A 13,369-nucleotide genomic window follows, 5' to 3' on the forward strand; every position below is an offset into this window, starting at 1 on the left:
GCGCAGTAAGGCAAGACATGGTGTCATGGCGAATTTTTATAGTAAAAAAAAGTCCGTCTGGAAGGAGTCTTTCAATCCACGTGGATTCCCAAGTTGATTTCATTGTGAAATATTTCTAAGGTAGAATGTGTTATGAACTGTCATCCAGCATCAGGGAAAAGGACCAAACCTGACTAATATATCCGTCACAGCAGAATACGTTCATCACACACAGCACACGACACACAAAGGCAGATGCAAGCCGAGTCGCTATGAGCTTTTCAGCTCTAAAATGACATCTCACACACTGAAAAGAACTCCATTTGCTTTGGAACATTTGTCATGTGAAAGTATGTTGGCTACTGTACCATTGTCATGATGCCAGAGAACTAATAGATGACTAGGTTGTCATGGGAACTAATGTTCATTTGGGACAATGAATTACTCTGCTAAAATTGGGTTCAGACTAATGCTATTGATTACGGTGCTTGTAAAGCAGCACAGTATTGATATTCTTAGACATTTTGTTTTGGGATTTTTCTACATCCTTATCCCTAAGTATTTCATATCTGCAGTTAATTCAGGCCAAACTACTTTACATATAGACATTTTTTTTTTCCCAACTACAGGCACTTTTGTCCCTGAGGACTTTTAGAAAGTAGACTCGCTTAAAACGTACTTTTCAAACTCTCACACATTTTGTCTTTTATCTAAAAGTTATTTCAGTAGCACTTTATTTTACTGTCCTGTTCCCCATGTACATACTATGCACTTATTATAGTTATTACAATAACTGGGTAATGATAACCAACATTCTTCATAATATCATCTTTTGTGTTCAACAGAAGAAAGAAACTCATACAGGTTTGGTACAACATAAGGGTGATTAAATGATGACAGAATTTTCAATTGAGGGACAGAAACCTCTCAAGTTTCATAAAAAATATTTGAATTTGTTTAGAAGATTAACCAAATCCTAAAGGCTTGGAACAACGTGAGGGTGAGTAAATGTAAAACTTTTAGGTTTATATTATTACTAGCATTTTATGTATACAACATCTGCAAAGTTACAACGCTCAAAGTTCAAAGCAAAGGGAGATATTTTCTTTTACATAAATCGCTTTTTAAGGACTACAACAAATGACTGATAGGGACTACAGTAAGCTTCACGGGTTTGTGACATCACAAACCCTAAAATTTACATAAACCCCGCCCCCAGGAACACGCAACAAAGGGGGTGAGTCAAGTGTTGCCAGATTGGGCCGTTTTGAATTTGATTGTGTGAGTAAAAAATGGTTTGGGTGGGTGGACAAAATTTGGGCTGGTTTGGGGTCAGTTTGGTGGTTTTCAAACATCTACATTTTAAAATCTAATTGGTTAAAAAACAAAACTAAAGTGTGTATGTAGTCCATAAAATCAGTCATCATGACATTACTAAACACACAAGCCCATGCAGAGTCAGCTGGCGTTGGTGTTGACGTCACCGATGAGCACGCACTTTTAACCAATCAGCGATCAGCAGGCAGACGCGATTTAGCGCGATAACTTGTAGCTGTATATTCAAGTGATCGCCAAAGTGGCATAAATATACAGTAAGTTGTATCTACAGAAAAGAGTAACTCTAAAAACGTGGATTACACATGTGGTGGGAGATGACTCAATGGTGAATATAACTCTGAGAGGAGAGCACAGTTGAATGACTTGAATTGAAATCGAATATGGGACGACTCCTGTCCATGGTCATGTGCACACTGGCCTAACCAGACATCTGCAACTTTTACACCGTCCAGACTGCATGCACTCTACTCGTCCCTGACAGCTGCTGAAAAAGTTTTGAATCAATGATGAATCAGTTTTGACTGCTAAATTCTGCGTTATGTTCTGCAATGTGTATATCCGAGGGTTAAAGTCATCGGTTAATTTCTTGATTGCCGTTTTGACAGTGTCCACCTGGACATTTGAGTCATATTTGCTAATTCTCCTTAATTATTGCCCTGTTTTGATCCGTTTTCCTGGGAAATGTATTTATTTATTTTTTATTTTATTTTATTAGTTATTTTGTTTTAAGGAGATAAAATTTGTGCTAATCAACCTTGAATGACATGGCAATAAAATTTTGGCTGTACATTTTTGGCCATTTTCTTCCTGGAGTGTGCGGGTTTTGGTGAGCTTTTGGGCTGGAAATCACCGTCCCAATCTGGCAACACTGGGTGAGTCCATGAGAAGAGGAAGAGTTGTTGTAGTAGAGCACATTTGGGAGACGGCTCAAGCTGTCGCATCCGTCTTTTCATGTTTATTGCAATACTGTACGCAACACAAATGCAATAGCATCTCATTCTGTAGGCATCTTACAACAGTTCCCACACTAGCAATTTCAATGACTTGAATATAGTTAACTCCACATCAGCTACATAAATTCATCAACTATTGCATTCTACATGTTGTCACTTCTTCTTGGGTCTCTCCATCTTTGTCCAACTTCAGTTTAAACATAAAAGACAGAACAGTTTCTGACATTTTAGTGGATGTCTGGTGAGGTCATTGGAGCTGCTAAGGACACGAGCAGTTGAAGCTCCGCCCTCTGTGCCGGGAGCAGCAGCTCATTTGCATTTAAAGGGACACACACAAAATGACGCATTTTTGCTCACCCTCAAAAAGGGACATTTTTTTAACATGCTATAAAAAATATCTATGGGGTATTTTGAGGTAAAACTTCACATACACACTCTGGGGACATCAGAGACTTACTTTACATCTTGTAAAAAGGGGCATTATACCACCCCTTTAACAATGCTTGATTTAAATGACCGACTGGGTATTGCAACATCCCTCACATCACAAAGTAACAAATATACTATGATGATGATATATAAAGTTCCACATCATTTTACTGCATTTGCCAATGTATGTTATTTAGACCGTATGTCCCAGTTTCACAGACAGGGCTTAGATTAAGCCAGGATTAGGCCTTAGTTACATTTTAAACATGTCTTAGCAAAAAAAAACATTACTGGTGTGCATCTTGAAACGAAACAAGGGCAACGGCATATTTTCAGTTAAAACACCTCAAACAGGCTTAAGCCCTGAGACTAGGCTTAAGCCCTGTCTTTGAAATTGCGCAAATATGTGCTTATCTAACTTAAACGGTATGCACTTCACCAATGAATTCTGAACGTAACTGCAGAATATTAAACATTCCTCTCCTGTACTTCAGCACTGCATAAACTGTGTTCATTGGAATTATGTAGGTTTACTGTTACCTAGGGAGCAACTCACCATGTCGCCTTCCTTCTAAGAAGTTGTTTACATGGCAGATGAACTCAATTCTGATTCTGATATAGCTAACAGTGCACTGGAGGCATATGTGATCACATTATGAACAATCTATGACAGCTACCCCTTAAAAGTCCTTCCAGCATATTACAACACACACACTCTAGAGTAATCCAACTATCTCTAATGAGCAAAACCAGTCCATCTTAACCATCATTCCACAGTGCTGAAAGGCTGTGTATGTGCATTAAGCATGTTATCTCATGGGCACTGCTGCAGTGTTTGATGTGGGTATCCAGGACTCCCACTGATGCAAAACTCAGTGGAAAGGACTCCATCCAGCTAACCCCAGTCAAATGCTTCACTTCACAAAATGGCCTTGCCAGCTGTCCATGCTGACATTGTGTCAGTAATTAGCCAGTGGGGGGTTTGGACTGGCAGGGAGGCAGCTATGCCTGTCTGCCTGCAAATGGAGGCGGTCATGTCACACTCATGAAACCCTGAGAGAGATTGGAAACCTGCAGGTGGAACTTCCGTAGCCGGGGTGAGAATGTACCGGTCATACTTATGTCCTGATAATGGACAGACAGGATAGTTGAGGGGGGTGTGACACTCTGAAAACCCAATTCAGTTTTTATGCACAGGAAGTCAGATAAAGTACTGATTTGCCTGCAGCAAAGCCTTGCTATATCAATGGGAGAGGTAAATTAAAGTAATCATGAAAATGACCCTGTGTACTGTGTCTTTTCTGGTCTAATTGAGAGCAATTCATACTTGCACATTATTTCAAAGAAAAATGATGTTTACCTTTAATCTTTTTTCAAAATGTAATAACTTTCCAGCCTTGCTCGTTCAATCACCTGGCTCTGATCAGGTAGGCTATATAACGGCCAATTTTCAAAATCCAATCAATTTCTGATGGGGGAAAAAAAACCATCCCATCCCACAATACTGTTTTTCTTGTTGAATTCCCAGCTAAATCTCCAAAATATTACAGAAATAAAATGGGTTTTGAATGCAATTTTACATTAACTGTGCTAGGAATAATGTAATTGTTTTGATTTTGACTTTGATTTCTTTCCCACATAAATGTCTCTAAATCACTCAAGCAGCTTACTAATTTGTTTGGGCTTACTGACTATATAAACTGGCACAGATACTCAAGCACTCAAAATATTACTCAGATGACATATTTCTTACTCTCAAAGATTTCAACATTGAATAATGAAACTGTGGTCAGAAGGAAATGATGTATAATCATCAAACATCGACCAACCAGGCGAGAAGGAAAAGGAGACCTCAAAATTCAAACATTCATAAGGGAATTATAGGAGCAGTTATGGGATGGGGGAGTAGTCACAACATTGCAGTAACTAGGTTTTGAATCAAAATTCCAATTACACAAATGTTAATGCTTTTGTAATGTACGTTTATTTCAAAATGTAGTTCAAAACATTTACAAATATGTATTAGCCAAAACAACGGTTTGATTGTAGCCTTTGCTACCTGTGTGTTTCCTGGCCAATAGGCTATGTTCAATAGCGTTTTATAGCAAAGCCTAAGTTATAACTAAGATATGTGCCTATATATAAACTGACTTTGAAAAAGCCACCTTGTAAGCAAGGCTGCCGATAAAAGTGCATGCATGGTCAAGAGGTGAAAGGGTTTGAGGATCCCTCAGGTTGTTTATGTGTCACGTGAGGCGCCTCTCGGCTTCCCACAGAACACACTGCAGAGCGCGTGAAAATGCCCGCAGGCTTCGAGCCAGCATTGTAAGTGGAAACGGGTCGTTTGTAAAACCCCTTTAAACCCTTCGAGGTGCTAGAATGATATTCAGTCAATGAAAACAGAAGCAAACCTCAAGACCATTGTTTGAAAGACTTAGAGAAATATATGTAGTGTGGAGAGTCGAGACTGGTATTTCGAGCCAGTGCATGGGTTTCCTCATGGAACGTTTATGAATGAATTTTTTAACGAATCGTTCTCGTGACCGTTTTTTTTCTTCTTCCAAAAACTGACTTGAAACGGCATTTATAGTGGTGTCTCGTTCGTGACCGAACGTAATGAACGAGTCATCGCATTTGTGAATAAGGATCTACTGAACGAGGAACATGTTCAGTTCGACATGAGTCAGTTATAAGAACGATGAAGAGTTAGTCTAAAAATGACTGATGAACATATTAAAAATGGCATAATAGTAGGCTACTTAATTTTATAGACTTTGTTATAGATTGATTAAAATCATGCCCAGCAGGTATAAAAGGACGAAACATTTTTTTTTGTCATTTGTTGGTATACAGTGTGTTTAAACTCTTTCTGAAGTCTTACAGTAGGCTATACACTGAAAAAATGGTAACCTAAAAATTTGCTTCATGTACATCTAAATGAATCGGTTTTATGCAAATAAAATAAAAAATTAACATTACTGAATCAACATAAATATATTAAGTTACACCAACAAAACTAAATTTATGGGTTAGATAGCTCTTTAACGTAACAATCGCAGGTTACCACATTTTACAGTGTAAATTTGTTGATTATTGTAATAACATGTAAAATAAAACTTAATAAAAGGCAATTCTGAGTTATTGTTAAACGATTCGAGTGACTGATTCAAATATTCGCTCATTTCACAGTAGCCGAATGCTCACTTAGCATAACGACTTAACCTCCAAAAAGAGTCAATGAACAAATCCTTTACGTGAATTGGATTCAAAAGATTCGTGTCACTTAGATGAATCAAAACCACCATCACGAGAGGAGAAACAGTTTGAATCGTTTCTCCTACAATCTGTAATGATTGTGAAACAATCTGTATTGTATAAAGCGCTATATAAATAAATGTGACTTGATTATTAACGAGATTCACACCCCAAACTACTCAAATAATCTACAATAGATAAAAAAAATAAAAAACCTTCTACGTTATTAGACAACAGTGACTATCATCTGTCAAAGCCTCGAATTTTGCTTTCTTCTTTCATTTAACAATCATTAGCCGATAGTTTTGCAATCTCACAATCCCATTAGTTAGCTAAAAGTGCTAGCTGTCTCAATAATTCATGAACGGATACTTTAGCCACAGAAACTGCTCTAAAACTCGAACCTATTAGAAGCACCGACATAAATCACAATACTTTTTTATCCACACATGTACTCAGCCAGCCATTAACTAATTGTCCTTCATGCAGTCAGTTCAATTAAGTTTATATTAATTTAGGAAGCACAACGCGCCTTATGTGCTCGCCACAGCTCATTGCACAACGGGTAATTCATGATTTTGACAGGAAACCCTCCCTCATCCGAACAGACCGTTCAGCAGACTGTACCTCTGGCATCCGCTGTCCAAGGTGCTGATCCACTCTGAGACGAGATTGATGTTTCTAGAGTGATTTAATCCGCATCAAGCGCGCGCTGATGGAAAACAAGAGATGTCGCCTCCAAAAGAATGCAACCCCTTGTCAAAACTAGTGAAACGCGTGTGCACCACACCACTGAGAGAGGAAATAGACACGCGCGTGCGGGCCGGTGCTCGTCAGTCCGATCCACGGTACTCTCTCACTCTCTCTCTCTCTCTCTCTCTCGCTCCCTCTCCCTCTCTTGAATCAGTGATTCAGTCTCTTCCCTCACCCTCCCAGCAGAGAACATAATTTATTGGCAATTTGCTTATGTTGGGAGACCGTCAGTCTAATGCCTTCACCCTTTATTGGACAATGCAACAGCTAAACGAAACCCCCACCAATATTGTGTGTGCACTTTAAAAATCATACAGTATATCTACTCAAAATTAATAAAATGCAACGTTTAGAACGGAACTTTGAATTAGTTATTTTCAAAAACTGAACAGATCATATGTAACATTTATATCTGAATTAATAGGAATTGTCATGGGGAGTAATGTGATTATTGTAATTATCTTTTATCTGTAATTATTATTTATCTAGGCACTAGTTAAACTTACATGTGAGAAGTATGCAAGACGCTACAGATTAAAATACAGATATCAGTGTGTACTGGCCCACTTCGAGCACTGCCCGTAGCAGATCTATACAGGTGGAGCTGGGGAAGGTGGAGGGTTTCTGAAAGCGCTCTGCAACAGCCACAGCAAATGCTGACAAATGCTAATAATTGAAAATTTTAAGAACAAATGCATTCTGAGATTACAAAACAACAAACTACTAAATGTGACAACACAATCAACAACATAAAGTAAACAATGCAACTGCAATTACAAATGACCCAGAGCATGCTGGGAAGAAGGCAAATGGGACTAATAACCTTGATCTTAGTTTGGAAGCAAAATGCATGATTAGACATAACAGAATGCTTTATTAACAACAGCTCATTCATGTTGGATTTACTCAATAATTAATCAGAATGATTATACTCTTCACAACAAAAGGAGCAGATTTTTATCTCAAATAGTCAAAAACATTTAATAACAAAAAAACTGTTATGAAATATTCAAGAAATTTTCAGGAGCACTGCATAATTTTTATTTTACAGTGTGTGCCTTAAACATAACTATTTCAAGATCATTAGTTTGCGTAATTTGGCTCCGTTTTTCTGGAAATTAGGCATAGCTGCAGGGCATCAATTACACCAAAAGATGATTTTATGCCTTTAAACATCTTGTGAGATTATTATTTCATATACATACATCATTTGTGAGTCAGCCATGACAATACAGTTACCTGGCAACTTTGCTCAATGCTCAGATTCTGCCTGCATCTGAAATATAACATTTCCCCCAAGACATTCGCTGAAGATAAAATACTCAGAAAGTTCCTTTCTTGGAGTATCATTGCACACAATTCTCTTTGCCTTATGAATTTTTCAAACACAACTAATTGGATCTGTGTTAAGAAATAAATGAATAATGCATCATGTTTTGGCACACATGGACAGAAAGAAAGGCTAGGAAATGAAGTAACCCAAGAGACAAAGAAATTCCACTCTAAGGTTTTCCTAGAGAATCTCCACAAGATATAGAGAAGAATCATGACACTAGCACATTTGCAACAAAACCCACTGTAATGAACCTTCTCACCAACTACATGAATGTAAACGTGATGCATGCAGGGTTGCTTATATACAGAGCCGTCGCAATGGGGTAGGCAAGGTAGGCAGCTACCTAGGGCCCCCAGCTGAAGGGGGCCCCCGATGGCCGCACGGTCGTTTAGGTTGTGTATCTGCCCTCGTCAAACAGTATCAACCACTGTAAACAAACCACCACACTGAGACAGCGCTATCACTCTCCAGTACTGCTCCGTGAGAGGGGCCCCTCCATGTCCATTTTGCTTGGGGCCCCCAAATTCCTTCAAACGGCCCTGCTCATATAGAAGCATCCATGAGAGAGAATACACAATACAGTGACTTGAAGGCCTCCTCATATAATAGAAAAATGCATTCGTTTTGAGATTCTGCTGAAGAGAAGAGTGCATAAAGCTTTTAACAACTAAGAAAATGACAGAAGAGAAAGAGAAATCAAGAACAAAAGAAAAAGAGTTGTCTTTCTACCCCAAGTTTAATTCAATATCGAACCACCTAACCTCATTAGGCGCCATTCTGATGGACAGACGTTTATTGGGAGACTGTTGGACTGTTGTTGGGCTGGCAGCATTTAGGACATGTAGTTTTAATTAAACATCACTCCGATTTCACACGCTCGGCTTCCCCTTCGCTTGCTATCCCTGTAGCAGTCTGACACCGTGTGGCTCGCGCACCACCTCTCATTAGCCCTCTACAGCTCGGCCAAACTAATTAGCAGTGTGTTGAGAAGTTCACGTGGGCGTTAACATCTTCATTTGCTACTAAAATCGGTGGCCTTGTTAGTTCTGGCTGCTGCAGGGTGAAACAACGGCTCTATTAATATAGGAATTTAAATGGCTCACTGTTGCTTAGAATTTATCAAATTGTACATGTGACCCTGGACCACAAAACCAGTCACATGGGTCAATTTTTGGCCGAGATACAACTATTTGAAAATCTGGAATCTGAAAATCGAAACATTGAGAAAATCGCCTTTAAAGTTGTCCGTGTTCGCGATTGTGCTGCATTCACTCACAAAAATAAATGTTTTATATATTTACGGTAGGAAATTTATCTACGGTTGGAACATGATCTTTACTTAATATCCTAATGATTTTTGGCATAAAAGAAAAATCGATAATTTTGACCCATACTGTGCATTGTTGGCTATTGCCACAAATATACCTGTGCGACTTATGACTGGTTTTGTGATCCAGGGTCACATATGAACAATCAGTGTGTAGCCTATATCGCACTTAAGTTAAAGAATAAATCATTTCAATTCTCTCTGTCACATTCTCAATCTGTTTTTGTTTTTTTTCCAGCTCAGCATCTGAGTGATTCATTTCAAAGGTGTGTAAACTTGTGTTCCCTCTCGTGCATTCTTGCTGTGAGGAGTGATATATTATTTTGCCTTGCGCATAGAAACTCAAGGCCGAAAGGCATTGAAAAGCAATGAAGGAAAACAGTCCTTTCCGAAAACCTGCTTGGAGATCGAATAGAGATTTACTTCTAAATGCAGATTTACTTCCTACACATCTTTCATTTTAAAATATAGATAGCGGAGTTCTGGTTTATTCTTTGTCTAATGAACAAGTAATGGCCCTTAAGCTGCTGTCCTGTGAGCAATTCGTTCTCCCTCACTCACAGAATGCTAAAAGGCTTTGTTGGAAGGCTGTGAATTCACAGATAGATCAAATCGCTGATGGCTCTTGATGTTTTCTGCTTTATTTGTTCTGTCTGTGTGTGTGTGGATCAAAATATATGACAAGGAGATTGCTAATGAAGGAAGTATGAGTTGGAATGCTTGTGCTGGCCTGTGTGCATATGCCCAGCAAATTAAAAAAGCACAACAGTAAATGATTTCTACACTCTTCAGGTCCCTTCTGATGCCCCTCTTTCATGCATGGAGCTGAGGGACACGTAACACTCTTTACCATATCAAAGACTAGCTCAGGCCCTCTCTGCATCTCAGACTAGGTTCACAAATAGACAATAGGATTGTATAATCTTTGCTTATTCTTTTGGCTTCACTGTAAAATGTTTATTTGTTTGCTTTCTATGCATAGAGAAAGGTGTTAAAATGAAATGAATATCTCATTGTTTACGCTCTATTTTCTTTTTTTTCAAAATTGACAAAAGCACCATAAAATGTTCAGTCTGTCCAGTGGAGGGGAGGTTATATCAATACAGCTGACTGAATTATTAATTCAAACAACACTGATTTATTTAGGTACAAAACAATTGACTGACTGAATTCAGAATCACATATTAGCATTAGGCTCTTATTTGTACCATATCTTTTTGTGTGTGTATCATATCTATTATGTGGTTCCAAATTATTGAACTGTTATTATTAGTGAGACATTGGATCATTCACACAACTGATTCATTCAACACTGTGATTCTGGTAGAAAAATAAACACTACTGTGTGTGTTGCTGGTAGATCATTGAATCCACTTTGGCTTTGTTTAGACCTGTTTTTGTTGGCGAAGCAAAGTGCAAATTTTGTGTCTAATATTTTACTTAAAGGGATAGGTCAGCCAAAAATGAAAATTCTGTCATTGTTTACTCCCTCTCAAATGGTTCCAACCCTGTATAAATATCTTTGTTCTGCTGTACACAAAGGAAGATATTTGGAAGAATTTTTGTAACCAAGCAGATCTAATTTTCTAGTATTTTTTCCCCCCTACTATGGTAGTCAATGGGGCCCAAGATCTGTTTGGTTTCCAGCATTCTTCAAAATATCTTCCTTTGTGTCCAGAACAAAGACATTTATACAGGGTTGGAACAACTTGAGGGTGAGTAAATGATGACAGAATTTTCATTTTTGGGTGAACTATCCCTTTAATATTAGTTATTTGCTTCTTGTTTAATGGCAATATCATACTTGCAAAGGTACTGTTGATCTGAAACTAGCACTGATATCCAGAACAACAGCAGTGTTGCTTGTGTGATATTGCTTACTTACTGTAAATATTTTATGACATAAGAAGATAAGACATTGTTTGTATTGCTCTGAACACAAAACAGGAACAACAAACCTAAACATAAGTTGCTAAATTCTGTTGCGGTCATTTTGCGTCATTCAATCACGATAACATCCAAAGCTTTCCGAGGTTTCCGTACGACTCACATTTACTGGGGAATATCCGATTTGTCTGCTTACATGGCAGACGCAAATGCATGTATCCGATTCATATCAGATTTATTTCCACATATGAGTTAGGCCTGAAACCGATCTGAGAATATCGGAATCCATGTGGGTTTTTTTTCCTGCTTACACGTTTGCCGGTCAAATCCGATCTGTGCCACATGAGAGGAAAAAAAATCGGAATTGGGTCACTTGAACCATGCAGTGTAAATGGGGCCTTATTCTTCGACTGTGAGAGGAGAAACAGTAGCAGAAAAAAACATTGTCCTTTTAAATGATCTAATTGCCTTTCTCTTTTCTCATGGATGCACACATCACTCCTGATATTGCCTCGGCCATCATTGTGTGATAAGTTCTGGTTTCACTCAGCCACTCCGCTGGAATGCAGTAATTGTCTCTCGTCGGCCTGTATTCTGTGTACAGAGGGCTGTTTTGCAATGCTGATTTGAAGAGGCCACTCAGCAGGATCCTTCTTCCAAAAAGAGTCCATTAGTGTCTGTAAATACAGTATAATGCTGTTGGTTTTCAGATCAACACAAAATATATGTAGCCGAATTAATACAGATAGTTCAGAATTTCACTCCCTCAAAGTACTGTCATTATCACTTAAAGCAAATAATAAATAATCTATGAGTGTTCAAATTCCATCTCTCTCACTGTCTCACTCTTATGGCAGAAGCAAAAACAAACACACACATTTAAATGTGGAAGTGATAGGCTTGTTAGTGATGAAAGGGAGGATAAAAACATCCACACACAGCCTACTCATCTGATGTTGAGGTAGCTGGATGGTTAAGGATGTTTGCAAAGAGGCTGCAGATACAGTCCAGTGCAGGAGTCACCTAAAAAAAAATACATAATTACAGAAATATACACAACTATGTCTACTTTGACTGCAACAAATTACTGATTTCAAACAGGTTCCCTTTCGAGTCGGTCTCTCGACACTGCGTCACCGTCAGGTGGTGCTGCGGGGGGTTATCCCTCCTTCTACGAATCTACTGAAGCCTTATAAAATCTTGCGGGCGAGTATACGCCCGCCAATGGCGTTCAAGCTCGCGAAATAGTGGCGGGCTCCCCCGCACTATAGGGCGGCGCTGAGTGCCATTGCCTCAGAATCTTTTCCCTCTGCTACAGGAAGCCAGTTCGCTGTTGGCGTACGCGCTCCTCAGGGTCGGAGCCCAAAAGGATTGGCGCTCCCCTGTAGCGTTCTGGCGAGAATGACATATTCTATTGGGATACTCAAACAAACTTGCTATGTTTTGATAGCAGCATAGTGTTTGCACTTTTTAAGGGAAGAAAACTTAGCAACTACTTAAATTGTTTTTGCATGTTAAACTGGGATAGAAGAGAGTACTTAAACATTGAAAAATTACACATCACTTTAATCACTATAGTCTGTACAGGACTGTAGTCCTCTGATAAGACACAGTTTCAGAAAAATCAAGATGCGCTGTTGATAGTGGCCTGAAGACTGATGCAGATTTTACTGGTATTGACAGCAGCTATCATAGTGATTCATCAGCTCAAGCTGTAAACACAAGGCAGAGGCAGTCTTTTTTGAAAAGGACGTCCTTTAAGTCAAACTTTGGAGAGGCTGTGAGAAGAGAAATCAAGCGCAGCGTTAGTTCTGGCAGGTCACGTCAGTCAAGTTCGCATCAGCTGACTCTCAGCTGATCCACGTCTACCTATAGGGATATGACGCCTGTCACAGGTATATATGATACAGATATATATCACCTATATATAAGGTCCATTCAGTATTATCAGCAGCTTTATTGCGTTATTGCTCAAAAGCGAATTACCCTCCTCCATCCCCAGCTCCTCCTGTCGTCCAGTCAGGACCTGGCCTTCTGATATTCCTCATCGAATCAGACTCTTTTTTTTATTTATTATGCTGTTGCAAAAAATAATAGTTGTTAGGAACATTG

The 13,369-nt window shown here is 38.9% G+C and overlaps 1 protein-coding gene across 1 annotated transcript in view; it reads right to left on the minus strand.

Moving 5' to 3' along the window:
* tmem121aa (transmembrane protein 121Aa) overlaps window positions 1-6,824 on the minus strand; it is a 28,258-nt gene extending 21,434 nt beyond the window's left edge. The window contains exon 1 of the mRNA XM_084392554.1: window positions 6,582-6,824. The gene's annotated coding sequence lies outside the window, so the exon portion shown is untranslated. The remainder of the gene's footprint in view (window positions 1-6,581) is intronic.
* Window positions 6,825-13,369: the final 6,545 nt, after the last annotated feature.

This window comes from Rutilus rutilus (assembly GCF_951802725.1).
Source record: "Rutilus rutilus genome assembly, chromosome: 21".
Lineage (NCBI taxonomy): Eukaryota > Metazoa > Chordata > Actinopteri > Cypriniformes > Leuciscidae > Rutilus > Rutilus rutilus.